Source organism: Phyllostomus discolor, chromosome 11, assembly GCF_004126475.2.
Source record: "Phyllostomus discolor isolate MPI-MPIP mPhyDis1 chromosome 11, mPhyDis1.pri.v3, whole genome shotgun sequence".
NCBI classification, from domain to species: domain Eukaryota; kingdom Metazoa; phylum Chordata; class Mammalia; order Chiroptera; family Phyllostomidae; genus Phyllostomus; species Phyllostomus discolor.
This window is the reverse complement of record NC_040913.2, coordinates 54,448,615-54,471,299: the sequence shown is the minus strand read 5'-3', so window position 1 is coordinate 54,471,299 and position 22,685 is coordinate 54,448,615. Positions and strand designations below refer to the sequence as shown.

Below are 22,685 nucleotides of genomic sequence, written 5' to 3'. Positions count from 1 at the left end.
AGATTAAGAAGCACAAATTGCCAAAGTGGGGTGGGCAGCATCATCCTGCACACCAAAAGACTGTAGTTGGACATACCTAGATTGTGGGTTCTATATCTGGTTGGGGGTGCATGCAGGAGGCAATAAATAAATGTTTCTCACATCCATGTTTCTCTGTTTCTCTCTGTCTCTCTCTCTCACCCCCCCGCCCCACCTCTCTCCCCTTCCTCTCTTTCTCTCTCTCACAGTTCCTCTCTCTCTAAAATCAATAAATGTATCATCAAGTGAGGATTTAAAAAAAAAAGTACAAGCCCTGGCTGGCGTAGCTCAGTGGATTGAGCACGGGCTGGGAACCAAAGTGTCCCAGGTTCGATTCCCAGCTAGGGTACGTTCCTGGGTTGCAGGCCAGAACCCCCAGCAACCATACATTGATGTTTCTCTCTCTCTCTCTCTCTCTCTCTCTCTCCCCGCCTCCCTTCCCTCTCTAAAAATAAGTAAATAAAATCTTAAAAAAAAAAAAAAAGTACAAAGTGGTTGTTATACAATAGTCATGGGGATGTAAAGTACAGCATAGGGAACATAGTCAATTATATTCTAATAACTATGCATGGTGTCAAATGGGTGCAAGATTTATCAGGATGATCACTTAGTAAGTTATATAATGTCTAATCAGTAGGGTGTGCACCTGAAATGAATATAATAATGTATGTCATCTGTAATTAAAAATAAAAATAATTTGAAATGGAAAAAAAAGAATATCCATATGTTGAAATGAGAATACCTGTATGTTCAAAAGATAACATACAGATGACAGTAACATTCCTAGTGTGATCATGAGTAAATACCATTCGGTTGGATCTTTACCCCAGATTGGGTACAAGATATGGGCTAATACATCCACCACTACTGTTTGACATTCTAGTGGAGGTCTCACGCTGTGCAGCATGACTGTACACAATTAGAGAAGACTAAAGTACAATTCCTGATTCATTTTCCCCAAGACTGATTGTGGGGCATCAATAAAGGGAGGAGCAGAATAATTCAATAAGAGAGTGCCATCAGACTCCAACCCTCTAAATTTACAGGAGTAATTTCTTTAAGAGCCAATCAGCTCATTGTAAATTAAGAACCCAATTTATGGGACTCATTAGAAAAAGAGCATTAAGGAATTTGACTGTTATGGGAAATGGGTAGTGGATAGGGGACAGATTTTATTTTTAAATTATAAACTTATAAAACACAGTTTTTTCATTTGTTTGGGAAGCTAGTTGCAAGGTCAACTGAAATCTAATGACAAACTAACTTATGGTACGTTCTGTATATACAGTCACTGAGTTTAACCAAAGGAATCTGTGTCTTTCTTTTTTAATATTACCAATATCTGGATTTCATTCAGTCTAATGTATACTTTGTATTAAGTGTCTATTTGGCACAATACACTCAAGCAATATTATTACTTCCATATGATAGCCAGGTCTAATATTCAGTTAGAAAAATAAAGTAGAGGTAACTTTCCCTGTTGTAACAATTGGCAGAAGTCAGGTTTTCTAATTGAGGAATACAGATCAATATAAAACCTTGTTTTTCACAAGGCAGAAGGAGTGAACACTGCAGCAAGAGAATACTTTCTATATCTAATATTTGGTCACAAAATGATTTCCATTTCTATTTTTCAGCTGTTACTATGTCAGAATATGGTCAACTTCTTTCATTAAATGTTTTGGATTTCTGAGATACTTAGGGCAAATATGTTTGGGGTACATACCAATTTAATAAATAAACATTTACATGAACAAACTATAAATGTCTGAATACCTGCAGTTTTGGGATAAGGTTTTCATGTTTATTCAAAATTCTAGTTACTATATTCTATATTAATTTTAGAAATGTTCTTTCTATTTTAGAAGGTTAAGGTTTGTTAGTGTTTGCCATTTTTCTAGTGCATATCTGATTCCTTCTTTTTATTTCCCTGTAATTAACACTAATACATATTTTCATCTCTATTTCAATTTCTGATTGATTGTAAAGAAGAAAGAGGCTGTGTGTTAAGCTTTAATATACAGATACTAAAAACAGATGAGTTAACATAAACTTGTATGGGCTGTTAGGTGGGTTTTTGTCCCCTTTGGGAAATGTAGATGCAATAACATGTCCAGCCGAAAAATTCATTCTAGTTCCTAGTGTTTAGAATGCAAATGAAGTATCCTTTTTTTTTCTGTGTCTGTAGGTGTTATTAGAGAAAACAGAAAGAAGTTTCTATGATTAGTTCTACAGATTTTCTTTATCATATAAAATCTTAGACTGGCTGCACTGGTAAGAATAAAAGAAAAGCAATATAGAAAATACTCAGAGAAAATGAATTCAATAACTTTTTTTGCAATAATGTTACAGGGTGCAGCCAAGAGGGGGGATCCCAAATAGGCATTTGAAATGGGGTCCAGAACTCAAGGTGTCCAGGAGATTTTAAGGTGTCTTCACCCCTTCCCCCACAGGTGTGAGTTGGGGGAAGGGGCACACAGAGCAAGAACATGCAGGGCAGCTTTGCAGCTAATCCATGGCATGGTCATTTAGCATACCTATAGCCTTTGGCTGGTCACTTAGATATGCTAAATAGCTATGGCCATGCTCAAGGCCAGGGGGATGGAAAGGGATCTCCCCCCAAGATGTGACTGGGGGGCAGGTCCCCTGAGTTACAGCACCTGCATGGGAGCTGGGAGAAGATTGGCTCCATGACATGGGGTGACACCTGCCCAGACCCACGATGGCGACCAGAAAAGCTAGAGAAGACAGCAGATTGAGGGCAAGTGTGTCCAAGTGTAGGAGGAGTCGGAAATGGTGCTGCAGAAGAAGATTGGCGCGGGGGATTTAAACCCAGACACGGCAGCCATTGAGGGAGAACCATGCGGCCTGGACAGAGTGGGGACTCCCGCAGCCCTGAGAGGAAGAACCAGAGGACTGCCTGACCCATGGACTTCTATTTCCTTTCCTGAGATACGGTACTCTGGACTGGGCAAAGGGGGAAGGAAGGAAGGACTATGTGTTTGAGGGTGTTTTTTAGGGACTTTAGGATTTTTGATAGACATTAGGTCACTACTTGAAGTTTGTATAGCATTAAATAAACATTTCCTTTCCTTTTCACAAATCTCTGGCATTGAGAGATGTCTTTCCTCGGCAACGGACATAACGGACCCGGGGCGTTCTTTCAATAATAGTATATCGTCCCAGGCCCCCCCTTGTTTGTTCTGTAACAATAACACTGGGAAAATTTGAGTTAGGCTTTGGGATGAATTTTAGCCTCTCTCCTCTAAAGAAATTCTAGTTTTAATAGCAGATGGTGGGGGGTAGGATTGTTTTTAATTAGTAAGTATAAAAAACATACCTTGCCAAAGTTGTGGTCCATTTTCACTATCAGTAGAAGATTTTTAAAAATACTTTAGCAAAATATCGATAATCAGTTTAATGACACTAAAATTTCTTGGGTGAAATTGTTAAACTTATCACTCAGCTACCTGGCATTTTCAAGAAGTTTATTTTTGCTTTATATTATAACAGTAATAACATTTTAACTTAAAAAGTGGGTACAAATTTTAAAGTTTTTCTTTTAGATGTATCTTTTAAGAGAATGAGGTAAGAAACTTCAAATTTCAATTTGGTATGTATTACTAAAATTCTCCTTATATAAACTGGTCATAGGAATTGTTTAGTGACAAAGTTACAGTTTCTTTCTTTTTACTTCATATAAAACTTTTATATTCCTACAATTATGGATATTAAAAATGAGTTGTTTTCATTTCTCCCTGATTCAATTATTTTTATTATTTATGAATATAGAAATTAATTGGTACTTTTGGATTGAAAGCAAATACTTTTTCAGTTCAATTTTGAAATATACCTTATAACAACTATCAAATCAGATGAACAATTTTACAGGTTAAGTTAAAAAATTTAAGATTTAATAATACTTAAATTAGAATGAGGGGATATTAATGTACATATCTGATGACTCACCTTCCTGTTCATTCCTCACTGTCTATTAATATTTACTACTAGTAATGAATGAGAATAATAAGTTGATAAACTGGTGAGAAAGGCTAGAGATAATTTTTTAGTCCCAATATTAGATATTAAATTTAATTTTAAAACTTTTAAAATTGATCTAGGGAATTATCTGAATTATGTATTTTTTATATTTCCTTTGAAAATATTTATAAATTTCTTTTAAACTTTACAACAAGTAGAAGTCCTTCCAAACCCCTTGTTTAATTTACTGTTTTCTGGAACACATCAAGTTTTTGATACCACCATTGGATGGAATTAAGAGCCATATGATTTGAATAAAACAGTCTCTACCTCCAGTTGAGAAACTCTTTTTTGTTATCACACCCAATTGCTGTGCTCTAGTACAGCCTACATTATAAAGCTTATTTCAAATACTGAATGGAATGCTAAAAAAGCAAAGGTCATGATTTTCAATTAATTGCTCTGAGCAACTGAGTAATTCCTCATACTACTCAGGATTAACTTAACCTGTCAACCTGCTACTTTCACCCTTATTCTAGTTATTAATAGGGATGCAATGAAATGATCATGACAATAAGATGTAGTAGAATGACCCAATTTATCTCTAAGTGGAAAACATTTTTTAAAGCTTGAGGGGCATAAAAAAACAAGGAATGCAATAATACTAATAATAAAAACAACATTTACTTACTTATCACTGTTTATAAGGCATTGTATTAAGGCTTACTTTATACTAAAAAATCATTTTATAGATAAACATTTCAGCCATCAGGTTCTAGTTTTTTACAAAGTTAGAAGGTCTTCAATTTATTCTAGAATTACATAGTAACATCTTACTTTGTATAAAATTTTAGATTAAAAGTTTTTTACATTATTTCCTCAAAAAATAGAACTAAAAACCAGCAGAACATAAATAATCATCTCTACTTAGCATGTCAGTAAAATTAGGATCTGAGAGATTAAATCAATCACCCACAGTCCCTAAACAGGTAGAATGATAGAAACAAGACTAAGACCTAAACAAGTGCTTTTTTCTGACTTGAATGTCTCCTCGTGCCCATTTCACATGCTTCTGAATAGGTTCAGGTGTCCTAGTGCTCATTCAACAAGTCAAAGACCAGGTGCTGACTACTGGGAAGTGCTCATATATCAAGTTTGCCTGGCACAGTCATAGGACCCACCTATTACCCCAGCACCTATCCTTTCAATTCTCAGAAGCATGCTGGTGTAGACAGATCTGGTCTCTGCACACAAAGCATTTATAATCTAGTAGAACAAATAATACATACCAAACAAGAAAAACAATATGTGGTAGAGAATGGTAAATGCATTAAAAGAGAAGAAAACTCAGGCACTTAATGTGAAGAATGTCAGAATCAAGAAAGGCTTCATAAAAAAGATCAGCAGTTGAGGGAAAGACAATTAGGATTTGGAAAAGTAGCATGGGAGAGCAAACATTTAAGTATATAAGAAAACACCTTTCTCATTGGTCTGTAAAAGGTTCTGCACTCACCAGAGGATGATGAGAATACACACGACCAGCGCTCATCCAAAAGGGTCTCTTTTCTACCTCCTAAGACCTACAAACAACCAGATCTCAATTGTATACTTCTTCAGTATCCTAGTAACACTTAAAGTCATGCATTCACTCTACAAATGCCAGCCAATTACCCCACAGTGTCAGGCACTGTCCTATGTCTAGGGATACAATGATGGGCAAGACAAAGGTGTATCACTAAACTCCCTTAGTTGACAAACCAACCAAGAGACATGATACAACAAGCAACTGAAATCACAATACAGCACGAGTACTATGAAAGTACTGTAGGAAACTGATCATGGTAATTGGAATAAAGCATATCCAGAAACTTTGTTAGCCAGCTCAATAAAGTTTATTAGAATAGCACTTATGAATGTAAAGTGCCAATAATTCAATCATCAACTGCATAAATAATAAAAGACAAAGGGATTCTTTCCAGACAAAAATTCCTTCCTCTTTGTATCAGAGATTTTTTTTTCTACTGAGTTCATACTAAATACTGCTACAATTTTGACATGCTTAGATCACCTGATATTTCTGTTTCTCTCAGAAAGTCCAACCAGGGCCTTCCTAACCTTCCAGATAAATGAGACTTCAGACTGCAATTTTCTCCCTTCATTGAAGTGGTCTTGCAACTGATGAGAGGAAAAAACTGGCATTATATATAACAGATTAAGCTTCATTTTTATCAACTATCAGTAAGCATGAACATTAATCTCACTAAAATTATACTCTTAAAATGTTTTATTAGCCAGCATGACTCCCTTCAAATGTATGCTATCACCACCCTTACATAGTCTTTTGAAGTTCTGAAGTTATGGCTAACATCACCTATACTCCTCTTACCTCCTATGATACTTGAATCATACAAAACAATTAGCAAGCATGGTTTATAATTATAGGCAGTAATTAGAAGCAGTAGAATATAATGGTTAACAGCAAAGACTGTGGAATCTGCCTGAATTCTAGTTCTACCAAAAACTATCTAGTTGGCCTTGGATAAATTACTTAACCACTCTGTGAGTCAGTTTCTATATGTGTGAGGATTAAATGAATTAAATGAATTAAATGATAAAGCACCTAGGACAGAGGAGAGCCACAGTAAGCTTCTGCATATGTGTTAAGGAATCTAGAAGTCACAGTTACACAGCTGTTGGCTGGTGAGGACTCCCCTCCCACCCTCTTGTGTGCAGCTCTTTAATGCATTACGAAAGCCTTGTTCCTGAGATGCTAATACTGCTATTGACCCCTTGGCCACGACTAAATCAGATCCTTCCTGAAGAGCTGAACAGACCTCTTCCCCATACCTTTCATCTCTTCCTCTCAACTGCTCCTTTCTCTCAGCCTAAAATCCTGTTTGCTTGCATACTTGCTGACATTTCCATCATAGGCTGAAATGCAGGCAAGAGCCCTTCCAAAAAAGAACAAGACATTCTTCTCAAAAAAGGAAAGATGTTGAACAGACAAAAATTTTAATTGTCTACCACAGTATAGTTGGACCTCTAAATCCGTGGTTTTATATTCACAGATTCAACCAACCTCAGGTCAAAAATATTCAAAAACACAAAGAAAATCCCAGAGAGTTCCAAAAGCAAAACTTGAATTTGCCATGTACCAGGCACTACACTGAGTCCATGCAAGTGAAGTTGTATGTAGGTATACCCTGCTGCAGTCTATATGCAAATATAGGTTGTATGCAAATACTACACTGGTTTATATAAGGGACTTGAGCATCCTCAGATTTTGGCATCTGCAAGAGGGAGTGGGTCCTGGAACCAATCCCATCAGATGTCAAGAGATAACTGTACAACTGGACAACTGCCCAGTATCCTCTGGTAACAGAATTACAGAGTGAACAAGCACAGATAGTGTTGGAGGTCTTGCAGAAATGAAGTTATTATGAATACCACCTTGATGAATACAGGCTCTACAGACAACAGTAAGCCACTGAAGAATTCTGAAATATCTCAGGAAAATCAGTCTGGCAACAGTATTGAGATGGATCCAAGGAAAAAAAGACTGAGAGGGAGAACAGTGGTCTGGGTGAAAAGGAGTAGGTGAGGAAGTAATATAATAGAAATGGGAATTGAGCAGAGAGAAGACTGGTGAGAATAGCTGCAGTAATACTAATAGTAAAGCTAGCAATGCATTCAGGGAGGAACACTAAAATAAAGTGCAAGGTAGGAATATAGTAAAAGATGACAATAAGATTTGCAGACCAGAAAACTTCATTGAAACAGCATGGATGCAACTGGAAAGCATTATGCTAAGCAAAATAAGCCAAGCAGTGAAAGACAAATACCATATGATCTCACCTTTAACAAGAACCTAATCAATAAAACAAAGAAACAAGCAAAATATAACCAAAAACACTGAAATAGAGAACAAGATGACAGTGTTCAGAGGGGAGGGGGAGGGAATTTGGGGGGAATTTCAGGGGAAAATGGGAAAGGTTTACAGGAACAAGCATAAAGGACACATGGACAAAAACCAGGGGGGCTGGAAATGGGAGGGAGGTGGGGAGGTCTGGGTGGGTGGGCCAGGATGGGAGTAAAAGATAGAAAATTGTACTTGAACAATAATTAAAATAAAATAAAAAAAGAAAACTTCATTGAAACACAGAGTCAAAAAGCAGGTTTGATGACAAGGTTAAGTTTCATTTTGCAAATCAGTGACTTGTTAGCAGGACAACCAGGGTGACACTCCTGTGGAAGACATCCTTACACAGACCTGAAAACGTCTTCAGCAAAGCAGACACCAAACCAATAATAAACACAATTTCTTGGGATACACTACGTACTTGAAATCTTAAAAAGCTCATATCACATTTACTATATAATCCCAACTGCCATGTATTGTGAAGAACTTCTAACATATTTTAAATAGTTTACTCATGTTATTATTACCTTAAGCACACACTTCCAAAGTAAAAGGTATTTTGGAGTACTACTGCTCATGTTACAAATCTCTGTGGTTTAGAATGTGTTTCAGTTTTAAAAGCTCAATTTTGACAGCATAGTTACTCTACTTGATTGACCAAAGACTTCAACTCTGATTTAATAATTTTTAATAATTTTGATAATTTTAAGTTATTTAATTACAAATAAACTTCAAATGTCTTTTTGAACTTTTGGCTGCAATATCCACACTCAAATTTTAATAGAGAGAATATTAGAAGTCAGCAGAAAATATAAACAGTCATCAAAGACCAAATCTATGATCTGGGATGACATGCCAAGTCATTTTCACAGTATTCTAAGGCCTCCCCACCATACCAATCAGAAACAGTGCTCTAATGATACAATATTAATCAGCCACAAGCAACTTTCAACTATCATAACAGGAGGATAAACTCTAGTGAAGACATACTAAGAAATAGAGGCCAACAACTCATGAAATCCAACTAATTCAAAACACATACTTCTAGCCCTTTCTGCTCTAGGCCCCGGTGGCTGCTGTTGACATGGGCAAGTTTATGAAAACCAGAAAGGTGGTGCTGGTCCTGGCTGGACTAGATGCTACTTCAGACACAAAGCGGTCATCATGAGGAACATTGATGATGGCACATCAGACCACCCCTACAGGCATGCTCTAGTGGCTGTAATTGACCACTGTCCTCACAAATTGACAGCTGCCATGGGCAAGAAGAAATCACCAAGAGGTCTAAGATCAAGTCTTTTGTGAAAGGTTATAACTATAATCACCTCATGTTCACAAGGTACTCTGTGGATATCTTGGACAAAACTGCCATCAACAAAGACATCTTCAGAGACTCTGCTCTGAAATGCAAGGTCCAACAGGAGGCCAAGGTCAAGTGTGAAGAGAGGAACAAGACCAGTAAGAACAAATGGTTCTTCCAGAAGCTGTGGCTTTGGATCTTTTTTGTTTCAGTCATTAAAAATCAAGATAATTAAAAAAAACACTCTGTCTTCTTTAGGTTACCTATAATGAAGCCCTAAAGAAAGTCAGTCCTTTTTCAATACTGTTGTCCACTCTAGCAAAGAATTTTCAAGTTAACATGTAAATTGATTCCAGGATTTTTTGTTTGTTTAAATGAGAGGAAAGCACAGAAATGATCTTAGGCTGAAAAGGTATAATTTTATAGGTTTAAAATAAGAACCTTAGAATAATAAACAATAAAGAACTATAATTATTGTTGGTAATATTAAATGGTCACATAAATGCAAAATAATTGCTTTAAACTTACTCATCTGTATATTTCTAAATAAAATAGAAAAAAGTTCTTTAAAATAATTTCTCTATTGAGACATTGCTCCAGCCAAGATGGAGGCATAGGTAGATACACTTTATCTCTTTGCACAACCAAAAGAAGAATAAGAACAAATTTAAAACAAAAAATAACCAGAATTGTCAGAAAATCAAACTGTATGGAAGTCCAACAACCAAGGAATTACAGAAGAAATATTCATCCAGATCAGTAGGAGGGGTGGAAATGGACAGCCAAAGTGGAGAGGACTCAAAGCAAGGCGGCAGGTGGAGGACCAAGGGGGCAAGGTAGCAGACCACACCAGTGAGGCAGAGCTAGCTGAATGGGAAGCTAAAGACTCAAGCTAACTGTAAACTACCTCAGGGGTTGCTATGGTGCAAGAAACTCCCAGTCTTACACAACAGTTTGTTGAAAAGTGGGGCTAGAATGGAGCAAGTGAACTATATTGTTCCCTTTCAGACTCCTCCCCCACAGACAGTGCCACAATGCAGCAAAGAGGGTCACCCCACACTGGTGAATACCTAAGGCCCTGCCCTCTACAACATAACAGGTGTGCCAAGACAAAGCAATAGGACCCAAATAAAACAACAGATCAAAACTCTAGAAAAAGAGCTATGCGATGAAGGGATAGCCAACCTATCTGATGCACAGTTTAAAACACTGGTAACCAAGATGCTCACAGAACTGATTGAGCTCGATCGCAAAATGAAGGAACAACTGAAGTTTACCCAAAGTGAAATAAAGCAACATATACAGAGAACCAACAGTAAAGGGAAGGAAACTGTGACTGATATCAATGGTCGGGAACAAAAGGAAAAAAATAAACATCCAACTGGAACAGAATGAAGAAACAAGAATTCAAAAAAAATCAAGAGAGGCTTAGGAACCTCCAAGACTACTTTAAGCATTACAACACCTGAATCATAGGGGTGCCGGAAGGAGAAGAACAAAAGCGAGAAGTTGAAAATTTATTTGAACAAATAATGAAGAAAAACTTCCCCAATCTGGTGAAGGAAATAGACTTCCAGGAAGTCCAGGAAACACAGAGAGTCCTAAAGAAGTTGGACCCAAGGAGGAACACACCTCCCGTACGCACTCTGAATAAAGATCAAACTCGCACCCTAGGTATGTGCCCTGACCAGGAATCAAACCCTCAGTCTTTTGATGTATGGTACAACACTACAACCAACTGAACCACCTGGCCAGGGATATTTTACATACATTTCAGCAGTGTGAGTAATCCTCTATTAACCACAGAAATTTTTAAATTCTGAAAATAACTCCTCAGCATTTCTGAATTCATTGTCCACATTCTCAAGTGACACACACTAAAGAAAATGTATACCTAATTACATGTTTAATTATATGCTATTATGTATAATTACTATGCCCTATACATTTAAGTTATACAGCACAGTCTGAGATTACTTATTACCCTTATTTTTTGTTTTCCATATTACTATGTCTTCTCAATTGATAGCAGAAATAACTATACCATGTGTTTTTTTTATTGACAATGTCACTCAAAGTCTCTTTTAGTGGCATTAAATACATGTTCTTATGAACAAGATAGAGAAATGTGTATTGGGCTGAATATATTTGTACAGATATGTAGCTGTTTCAAACACCACACTCATACCACAGAGTAGTCAATTTCTCTCCAACTTAGAAGGGATGTTTTAAATAGTTGAAAAAAATTTTAAACAATATTTCATGATATGTTAAAAGTTATATAAAACTCTAATTTTAGTGTGTATAAATAAAGTTTTACTAAAACACAGCCATATCTGACCATTTAACTATAGTTTAGGGCAATGATTTTCAACCTTTTTCATCTCATGATGCATATAAACTAATTACTAAAATTCTGCAGCACACCAAAAATATATTTTTGCTGATCTGACAAAAAAACAGGTATCATTTTCATTCATTCACACTGGATAGCTATTGTTCTGTTGGCTGTTGTCATTTTTTCATTTGACAATCTAAGGGAAAAGAGGTCAGTTCCCCTGACTAAACAGTCAGGTATTGCATGTTTTAAAAATTCTTGTGGCACACCACTTGAAAAGTGCTGGTCTGGGGCTGTTTTCAAACTACAACTGCAGTGTTATGTAGTTAGAACTGAGTTGAGTAATTGTGACAGTATGGTCTGCAAAGTTAAGAATGTTTATTATCTGGCCCTCTATAGAAAATGTTTGACAAACATTAGTCTATATGATAAAAGTGTTTAAAATTCCCATCATAAGCATGAGTAATAGCTGAATAACCATCCTCCAGAGATGACTTAGAAATGGTTTCCAGATTTAAGTGTGTATACTTAAAAGACTTCAGAGTGTCAAATTTGTGTCATGAGTGACCCAAAAATAAATCTAGACAATCGAGCTCTTATTCATTTATTTGCTCATTAAGCACATAAGTATGAGCCAGAAACTGTTTTAGGTACTGAGGAAATAGTAACAATCAACAAAGAAAAAAAAAACTCCAGTAGGAGAGAAACCAACAAAATAAAATACATATCCAGTAGCAGTTACTTTAGAGAAAACTAAATTAGAAAACGGGAATTCAGAGTATGAGGTAGTAGAGTTCTCACCAAGATAGAGGCATAAGTAGAAATGCTTCACTTCCTCATACAACCAAAAGAAAGACAACAACCCATTTAAAAACAATAACTGACCAGAACTACCAGAAAATCAAACTGCATGGAACTCCAACAACCAAGGAGTTAAAGAAACATGCATCCAGACTGATAGAAGGGGTAGAGATGGGCAGCTGGGCAGAGAAGACCAGCAGCAAGGCTGTGGAGACCCAGATGAGGCAAGAGGCAGGTAGGGCAGGCTGATGGAAAAACTAAAGGCTCAGAACTTCTAGCTGTAAAATCTGTGGGGGCTGTGAAGGAGGGAGAAACTCCCACTCTCACAGGAGAGTTCACTAGAGAGACACGCAGGATTCTAGAATGTATACAAACCCACCCACCTGGGATTCAGCACCTGAAAGGGTACAATCTGCTTGTGGGAAGAGAGGAAAGTGATACAAAGTAGGGGTGGAGCAGAGCATACAGCATTCTTTTCCCTCTGACTCCTTCCTCACAGACAGCACCACAACCCAGCAAATAGGATTGCCCACCCTGGTGAATACTTAAGGCTCCACCCCTTACAACATAGCAGGTGTGCTGAGACAAAGAAATATGGCCCAAATGAAAGAACAGATCAAAGCTCCAAAAACAGACTAAATTATAAATAGATAGTCAACCTACCAGATGCACAGTTGAAAACACTGGTAATAAGGATGCTCACAGAACTGATTAAGCTCAGTCACAAAATAGAGGAAAAAGTCAAGGCTATGCAAAGTGAAATAAAGGAAAATGCACAGGTAACCAACAGTGACAGGAAGGAAACTGGGACTCAAATAAATGGTTTAGAGCAGAAGAAAGAAATTAACATTCAACTAGAACAGAATGAAAAAACAAGAATTCAAAAAATGAGGAGAGACTTAGGAACCTCTGGGACTACTTAAAGCATTCCAACATCCAAATCATTGGGGTGCCAGAAGGAGAAGAGGAAGAGCAAGAAGTTGAAATTTACTTGAAAAAATAATGAAAGAGAACTTCCCCAATCTGGTAAAGGAAATAGGCTTCCAGGAAGTCCAGGAAGCTCAGAGAGTCCCAAAGAAGTTGGACCCAAGGAAGCACACACCAAGGCACATCACAATTACATTTCTCATGATTAAAGAGAAGGAGAGAATCTTAAAAGGAGCAAGAGAAAAGGAGAGAGTTACCTACAAAGGAGTTCCCATAAGACTGTCAGCTGATTTCTCAAAAGAAACCTTGCAGGCAAGAAGGGGCTGGAAAGAAGTATTCCAAGTCATGAAAGACAAGGACCTACATCCAAGATTATTCTATCCAGCAAAGCTTTCATTTAGAATGGAAGGGCAGATAAAGTGCTTCCCAGATAAGGTCAAGTTAAGGAGTTCATCATCACTCAGTCCTTATTATATGAAATATTAAAGGGACTTACCTAATAAATAAAAGAAGATCAAAACTATCAATAATAAAATGACATCAAACTCTCAACTATCAACAACTGAACCCCAAAAAACAAAAACAAACTAAACTAACAACTAGAACAGGAACAGATTCACAGAAATGGAGATCACTAGGATAGTTATCAGTAGGGAGGGGGAGGGAAGGTGGGGTGAAGGGAGGGACAGAAGAAGCATAATTGGTAGGCATACAATAGACAGGGGGAGGTTAAGAACAGTGTAGGAAATAAAGAAACCAAAAAACTTATTCATACATGAGCATGAACTAAGAGGGGTGAAGGGGAATGCTGGAGGGCGCAGAGCAGAGGAGGATAAAGGGGAGAAAAAAACTGGGACAACTGTAATAGCATAATCAATAAAATACACTTAGAATATAAATAAATAAAAAGTAACAAAATGACTGCAAAAAAGAGAGAGTGGGAGGTGGTAGGAGAATGATAACTTGTCATATTAATTAGGATAGTCAGAGTTAAGTATCTTTAAGAGAATGACTTTGACTAATGGCCTATAAAAGGTACTGCATATCTAGAGATTCAGTATTTTAGACAAAGAAACTATCAAATGAAAGGGCCTTGAGGTTATAAGCATACCTTACCTCCAGGAAGAGCTAAAACACAGCAAATGAGAAAAAGAGTAAAATAATTTGGTCAGAAGCAGGACAGGGGACTTGAACGACTTTGGTTCTGACACTGAATGAAATGAACAGCTATTAAATATGTCTTGTTGTCTGGTTTTTCACAGAGAAATCCTGATGCCTGACTTACAGGTTGACAGAATTTGAGAATCTGGATTTTGAGAATATCTACAAAGGAGATAAAAATGGACACTTAGAGGCCAAATAGGAGGCAAACATGATGCAGAGGAGAGATACTGGCAATTGGCATAAATGGTAGCACTGATAGTGGGAGAAGTGATCGGATTCTGAATTTATTTTGAAGGTAGAACCAAGAAATTTAATTCCCTTTCTGAAATGTCCTTACCCACCCTGACCGGCATGGCTCAGTTGGTTTAGCATCATCTTACAAAGCAAAAAGTCACCAGTTTGATTGCTAGTCAGGGCATATGCCTGCATTGCGGGCCTGGTACTGGGCAAGAGGCAACTGAGTGATGTTTCTCTCACACATCAATGTTTCTCTCCCTCTTTCTCCTTTCCTTCCCTCTCTCACACACCAATGTTTCTCTCCCTCTTTCTCCTTCCCTTCCCTCTCTCTAAAAATAAATAAATAAAATCTTTCTTAAAAACTGAAATGTCTTTTCCCTTCTGTATCTCATTCTTCTCTATCATCTTCTCTACCTAAATACTACGTATCTTCAAGGCCTAGTTCAAATGCCACCTTCTTCATTATAGTTTTCTAGACATTCCTCCTCCATTAATATTAATCACTTCACCATCTGACTTCCAAAAGGTCATTTAAGACTCTCTTATGAGTTAAACTCTTCTCTGTTGTATCTCCTTCTTATAAAGTTCTTCAGGTAGTGAACCTGCTTCATCTTTGTATTCATCAGTATCTACCATATCAAAAGATATATGCCACTCAAATTAGATAAACTCTATGTTCCTCCTGGCTCAATAAGTCCATAACTTTCTTCTATATGTATACTTTATACCTTTAATAATGCCACAATTATGAAACTCAGATTTATGCATAATAAGGGCACAGAGTTTTTATGAGAGGAGAAAATTTCTGGGGAGGAAACCAATAGCTAAACAAATACAAAATACTCTTCTTCACTAATTCTTTCATACACATACACATACACCCCTCTTATTTGAAGTTTAACAATTTTCTCCCCAGCTGTACCCAACCCCCAACATACCTGAATTAACCACTATCTGCATACAACCCCTATTCTAGTTATACTTTGACCATTACAATTATCATATTGCCCTATACTTAGTATAATAAACATATTGTGGGAGAGTCAGCCAGCTCACAACTTTCCTGAACTCCCCTTTTCCCAACCACAGCAAAAAAATCACTCAACTGCATTCCTTTTGAATGATTTGATCTTGACCCCTGAATATCGATGACTGTACCAAAAAGCAGCTATTCCAAACTAGATTTATGGCAGTTCCTTTCCTAAGAATGGGAAGAGTGCAAAAGAAACCTTCCTCTATTCAGGATGCCAGTCCTAAAGCACATAAATTTGGGGCCATATTTGGGGCCATATGATTTGGTCCACATCTTCCACAGGGCCATGTGAGCAGAGAAGCAGAGTAAGTCAGTAAACAGGCTTACAAAAAGATTTCTAAGAATAAAGCATAAACACAAAGAGAAATAAAACCTGATGGTTGGCCATTCTCTACTTCCAATACTTTCTTCAAGCCCACCAATCTTCTCACTCTTGGATTCCTCAAAGTGCCCCTATATAATATTCAGATACGTTTAGCTTCCCAACAACATCATTAAAGCAACTCACAGCTCTGACACTGATTCTCTAACAGTAATGGTTAATGCTTTAAGCCCTGGGTTTGTAAACTTTCCAACTGAATATTAAAAACTAAGGGTTCTTTCAGTCCCCAAATCCAATAAAATGGACAGTCATAGAAGGAATCAAAACCGAATATCTATAAATAAGTTCCTGGAAAAGCAAAATCTGTGCCCTACTTTATTTTTAACTGAGTACCTCTGGGTCTAGCACAATGGGATAGGAAAGCTTTTCAGTAAATGTCTACTAAAGCACAAAATGTTGTTAACCCATTAAATGCCCCTATTCCCGCTACCTGCAACATACTCCCCCAACACTTTTAGACAGAAACTCTTCTAAAAATATATCTCCCGATTCTGGATTTCTCTGCCATTCTCTCAGATCTGCCTCAGTCAACTCGGTCCTTGGGCTAGTTATTCTTATGATCACCACATGGCTGCCAGTAGCACCAAGCCCTGTCATTCACCAAAGACCTGTGCAGAGGGAGGGAAAGAGAAACCTTGAGCACCGATGCCTGTCTCTCTTAAAAATGAGAATGTTTATCCCAAAAAAACCTCTCATCATGTTTCATTGGCCCAAACTGGCTTCATTGATTCACCCTGAGTCAATTATTGTCAGGAAACATAAGATGAACATAACCCGCATAAGTAAATCATCTATGGTGGGAAAAATGTTGCAGAGGTAAACTGTGCCCTGGAATGTGAGCACATGTGTGCCTACCATACTTTATTTATGTGGTGTAACCATCACCTGCTAGCCAGACAGAAAGCTAAAGAAGTAAATCAGTAGTTAACACTGGTGGAAAGATAATGAGAGATTGAAAAGTGGCCACCTTAACCAGAAATTTATTCCCTTTGTAGTCACACCTACCCACTGACTACTCAGAATCTGAAGGGTCAGAGGTTCCCATGGGCTGTCTTACTAGAGTGTTTTTCAAAACTGAATAATCCAGGTTTAGGAAAATAAACCATTGTGGGAAGAGGAATGATTCTTGATATTAATAAGGGTGCAGTTTACTAAAAAGTAGATTATTTGCAAAGCATAAATTAGAAGATAGTGCCCTGACTGGTGTGGCTCAGTGGGTTGGGCATCATCCCACAAACCAAAAGGGCATTGGCGACTCCCAGTCAGGGAAGATGCCTGGGTTGCGGGCCAGGCCCCAGGTTGGAAGCATACAAGAGCCAATCAATTGTGTCTCTCACACATTGATGTTTCTCTTTCTCCCTTTCTTCCCCTCCCTCTAAAAATAAATAAAATCTTTAAAAAATTTTTTAAATTAGCCCTGGCTGGTGTGGCTCAGTGGACTGAGTGCTGGACTGTGAACCAAAGGGTTGCCAGTTCAATTCTGAATCAGGGCACATGCCTTGGTTGCAGGCCAGGTCCCCAGTAGGGAACACCCAAGAGACACCCACACACTGATGTTTCTCTCCTTCTCTCCCTCCCTTCCCCTCTGTTGAAAGGGGAGGGGAGGGGAGGGGAGGGGAGGGGAGGGGAGGAAATTTGAAAAATTAGACAATAGCTTTGTTTCCATAGAGACATGTTTCCTAAAAAAACAGTAGGACAAAATTAAGAAGTTAGGACTCTCCACATGTTGACCAGTATGATACTTGAATTTCTTCCAGGGCACAGTTACTTGTCATATTTAGTATATAGTTTAAATGTTTATGCTCCTAGTATTGTAACTACATTTAATCACATAATTCTTCAGCCTGATATGCATTCTTGTTATATAGTAATAAAGAAGTATATCATATCATGTCACTACATACTTAAAATCTCCTCCCAGCCTCCCCAAAACTGCTTATATTAAAATCCCATCTTCTTACAGTGGCCCTAGCTGATCTTCCCTGAACCTATCTTTCCAGTCTCATCCTCTAACACCTCCTCATTCATTATTCTCCTGCCACACCAGCTTCTTTCTCTGGATCCAACATGCTAATCTCATTCCTGCCTCAGAATATTTACACCTGCTATTCCCTCTGCCTGCAGAGACCTTACCCCAGAGCTTCACATGCTGGCTGCTCCTTCTCATCTTTCAGTTATTACAGTTCAAATGTCACAACCTTTTCTGCACCCCACCACCACTCACAACCCCCACCACACACATCCACACCCACCCCAGCCAGACACACACACACACCATGGCCCATGACCCTTCTATAGGTGATTGTCTTTTGGGTCAGACACTAATCCATGATCCCATCAACTGTCAATAGAATGACAGGATCACATGATAAAGAAAGCTTGGTAATTTAAACAATAGAAACTGCATGCAATAAGGCAAGAAGCAAGAATCTAAGTAACAAGTCAAGTATTAGTGACCAAACTGAGCTGAAAACATAGAAATGATTAACACGAGTCTACCACGATCTGTTTCTTAAAAGATCATGACAGTATTTAAAGCCAGAAAAGTAAATTATTACCACAATACAAATGTTAGCTGTAGGTTTTCATCTTCTTTTCATAAAATACAGGTATCAACTGTTTTCCTTATTCCTTAAAAACTTACAAGTTTAAACAGATGATATAGAAGTGACTTTGTACACCTCTAAGAGAATGTAGCCTGGAGATAATATTATTAATCAGTATATAAATTACACTTACTTATAATATCAGCTATTTACAGAAACAATAATTATTGCTTTAGGCTACTTTAAGGTACAAATATTTAACTTTGTTATTATCCTGTAAAAATTGAGATAAAAAAAGACCATACAAACAAAAAAATTAACAGTGAATGAAATGGGGTTAAATCTTGTATCTATATTATTTTCTAAATAGAGATAAAACAGGATTCAAAGAAAGAAAAATATTCTAGAAACCAGTAATTCTGTATCTGGAGTGGGGGGACACCTACCAATTGCCCAGAAGATGCTGCCTGAACTTCCCATCCATCTAAATCTGGGGTGTCATAGGAAATTCTGTGTCAGCAATCAAAACCAGTGCTGCAGCACAACTATAGTAGTCCACTTTCAAAATTCTTAAAAACCCACTTGGGGTTTGTCAGTAGGAGGTAAATTAAAGCCTTATGTATTAAGAAGCAAATAATTTGAAAAATGCACAGGGGCAATGAACCCTGAAGTTATCGGGCATCAAAATGACTATAAATGTGTTCTGAATAGTTTAGCTTAAAAGATCTAAGTTTTCTGTTTTTCAACTATTTGCTAAAAATGTATAAGAACTGCTTAATATGGCCCTTGGGTTTAAGATGCTACTTTGCAACTGTATGTAAAACTAAGATTAATTTACTCAAGCATCTTCTCTAGTTTTTAAGTTGAAATAAAATTTACACAACATCCAAGTAACTGAACAGGACAGAGTTCTGAATCAAATTAAATAACCCAATGATTTTCTGGTAGCAAAAAATGCATTACTACATAAAACATTTATCAGAACAACAAAAAAGAAAATCTGAATTAAATTGTAGTCTAGTCATATTAAGAAACTAAACTGAGAAATGTTGCTACAACTTCTAACCACTTTTAAAACAAAATTCTACCTCTAATATATAGTTCTATTCAAATACAAAAAGGAGAAAATTCAATTCCACATTATTGAGTAGCTTTTTTGCAAAAAACAAACAGAAAAAGAACACTCCTTCACAGCTGAATTTTTAAAGACAAACTTTCTGTAAAGAGACTACTTAGTGTCCTACAGAAATTTTCAGTAATGAGAAAAGTTAAATGTAATCAGTATGATGGGAATATTTTCTTTGGTCTTTTTTAGTTCTGAGAATGTTTGAAGTCTTGAGTTATTTTTAAATGCTCTTCTTGAAAGAACTGATTTCTTTATTCTTATGCTTTATATCTTAAAATGGTTTGAAAATGGTAAAAACAGAAAAAATCAATTTTCTTTTTCAACAGGGGGTCCAAGCAAGGCTTCCTTTGCCAAGATTCAAACAGATATTCTCACACACGTCATGAGTATGTATTAGAGAATACCATTTAAAGCTCATATTTAGATTTTTTCAATTTTTTAGCAAAAAACTTTAAGATGTTTACTAAACAAATAGATTTGAGAAATAGATGAAATCTATGCTGCCTTATCTAACCCTAAGCGTACTAGATCAAGTATCACTAAAACTATACAGTTAAGTGCTCATTATATAAGAGGCAATTTGCCAGTAATTGAAAAAAGCCTACAAAATTAACAAATGAATACTATCTGACACTGAAAAGCTGGCAATGGTTATAAAAGCTTTAGCCTTCTAAAACCATAATCTGAACTCCTGACGATTAATCAACTTTTTAACACTTCCCATCTGTACAACTGCTCAAGGTAGTACTGTCACTTGACAAGTTGCTTAGCATTGCAAAATTTGATAATTCATGTCTTACTGAATTTTTACTGACTTGGAAGAAAATAAAACACCAATTAAAAGCAGATGTCACCTCTAATTCTAACTGGCTGACAAACTTCTAAATTTTTTACCGAATGGAGTGACAGAATGCATGTAGATGACAGTTTGGACAGTTAAATATTCAAAGTCACTGATATCCCCCACAAATTTGCAAGTGATTGTCCAGAACTTAATCCCATGAGGCTTTTATCTGGCAACCATCCAAAAGGAATAGTTTCAAGTAGTCATTTAAAAGGTAAATGTATTGTTACACTTTTGCAAAGCCTACAAACACTGGTCAGAACATTACTAAACTAATACTATCAAGATTTGTATCTTTATCTTTACACACATTAAAAAAATTTCCAAAACAATGTTGCTCCATGTTCCTCTATTAAAATTCTAGCTAACAAAAAACTAATATACAGACATAATACACTATGCTTAACTTGGCTTCATTTTTAGATGATCTAAGAGCTAAATTACAACCAACTGAATTTACCATAAAATAATAATCTAACTTGAGTGCTGATATTTTTCAATGTCTTTTAATACTGTATTATTGGTCATAAATTCACTCATTTTTGATTCTAGCCATGAATTCTGCACAAAACTTCTTGAATTCAATGTTTTGATACAAATCACAAAAAAATAAATAAGTAGACAACAGATGATCCTACAAACACACACAATAGCAATACTAATATCTACTTACAATAAACCCAAATATCCAAAAATTTGAAAATATATTTAAAATGTATAAAGAATTACATCTTTAATCTTCTAAAGATAGTTAGACTGGCATTTCCTAACACTACTCCATCTGTGCATGAAGTAACTCAGAATAAAATCCTGAGTTCTAAAAATGCAAGCTTTTCTACAAAAAGAAAACTTCTGGATTTCCCCAAATACCTCAGTTTCAAATACAACATTAACATGAATCTTGTCCCTATGTACAGCAACGCTGCCCACAGATTACCTTTTAATGATCTACGCAAGCTTTCAAAAGCCACAACAAGCTGGTACCAATCAGGCAAAGAGGGAAAACTGAATCCCAGAAGGAATCACCACAGAGATCCCAATCACATTAATGAGGTCCCTAGGAGCTGGAAAGCCTATCAAGCCCCTCGCTTCTGTCAACTACTGCATAACAATCAGACTTGGCTTAATAGTTAGAAGGACTAAAGGAACCAAGTTGATCCTCTATTGTTCACTTCCTAGGTCTAAAAGAGTATTTGCAGCTTAACAGAAAGTCTGCCAAGAAAGTAAAATTTGGGAAAGATGAAATGGGAAGGTGGTCACAAAAGAGGGATTTAAGGGGATAGTCTACCTGTGGCAACTTTCGTAGGCCTCATCTTTGCATTTTCATCCTGCTTCATGCATTGCTAATCAGAGATCCACTAGAAGCTTCAGAACCAACTGAAAGGCCTGGCAGGGCATTTGGCTTTCAATTCTTCTACTGTTTATTCCCAATATATATTCATCAGGCTTAGAAACAACTCTTGAACAAGGGCAGCCACTCAGCAATGAAATGTAAATTACTGACATGTGCTGAAACCTGGACTTGCCACCACTAATGAGCACATTAAAGGAAAAATGCTCACTAGATGATTACAACTTTTTACTTAACCCTGTGTGCAAGGAAAACCACAATTCAACATCAATTAAAAGAGCTAGCTGCAAAACAGTAACAGAGCAGCCCTGTCACCACTTTTAATACCTCATAGACTGAAAAGCTGTGATAAACTTGAAATTTTTACACTTCATCAACTAAAAATATTGTGCAAAATGTTATTGTAAACATGGTGAGCTTTGATTAAGATTTGTGAAACTCCATGTGTCCTTTATAGTTGTTCCTGAAAACCCTTCCCCCTTCTCCCCACTGGGATGGTGGGGAGCAAGGGGGGGTGGGAATGGAGACAACTATACTAGAACAACAATTAAAGGAAAAAAAAATAAAAAATTTTAAAAAAGGTTTGTGAAACTCATCTAAAATCTGCCATTATTTCAAAAAGTTTCCAAAGAGTAAAAATAAAATCCCTAGGTGTTAAAAAAAAAGTACTAATCTATTGGTTTATTCACTAATTCAGTCAACAAATTCTAGACCAGGA

The 22,685-nt window shown here is 36.8% G+C and overlaps 1 protein-coding gene and 1 pseudogene across 3 annotated transcripts in view; one reads left to right on the top strand and one right to left on the bottom strand.

Annotated features, from left to right (window-relative positions):
• PCCA (propionyl-CoA carboxylase subunit alpha) overlaps nt 1-22,685 on the bottom strand; it is a 488,979-nt gene that overhangs the window by 374,977 nt on the left and 91,317 nt on the right. The window contains exon 1 of one of the 3 annotated variants that reach the window (XM_036011417.1): nt 21,905-22,034. The exons of the other annotated variants lie outside the window; for them this stretch is intronic. The gene's annotated coding sequence lies outside the window, so the exon portion shown is untranslated. Of the gene's footprint in view, nt 1-21,904; nt 22,035-22,685 lie in introns of those variants that run through there. 3 annotated transcript variants of the gene reach the window in all.
• LOC118497379 lies at nt 8,146-9,704 on the top strand (annotated as a pseudogene).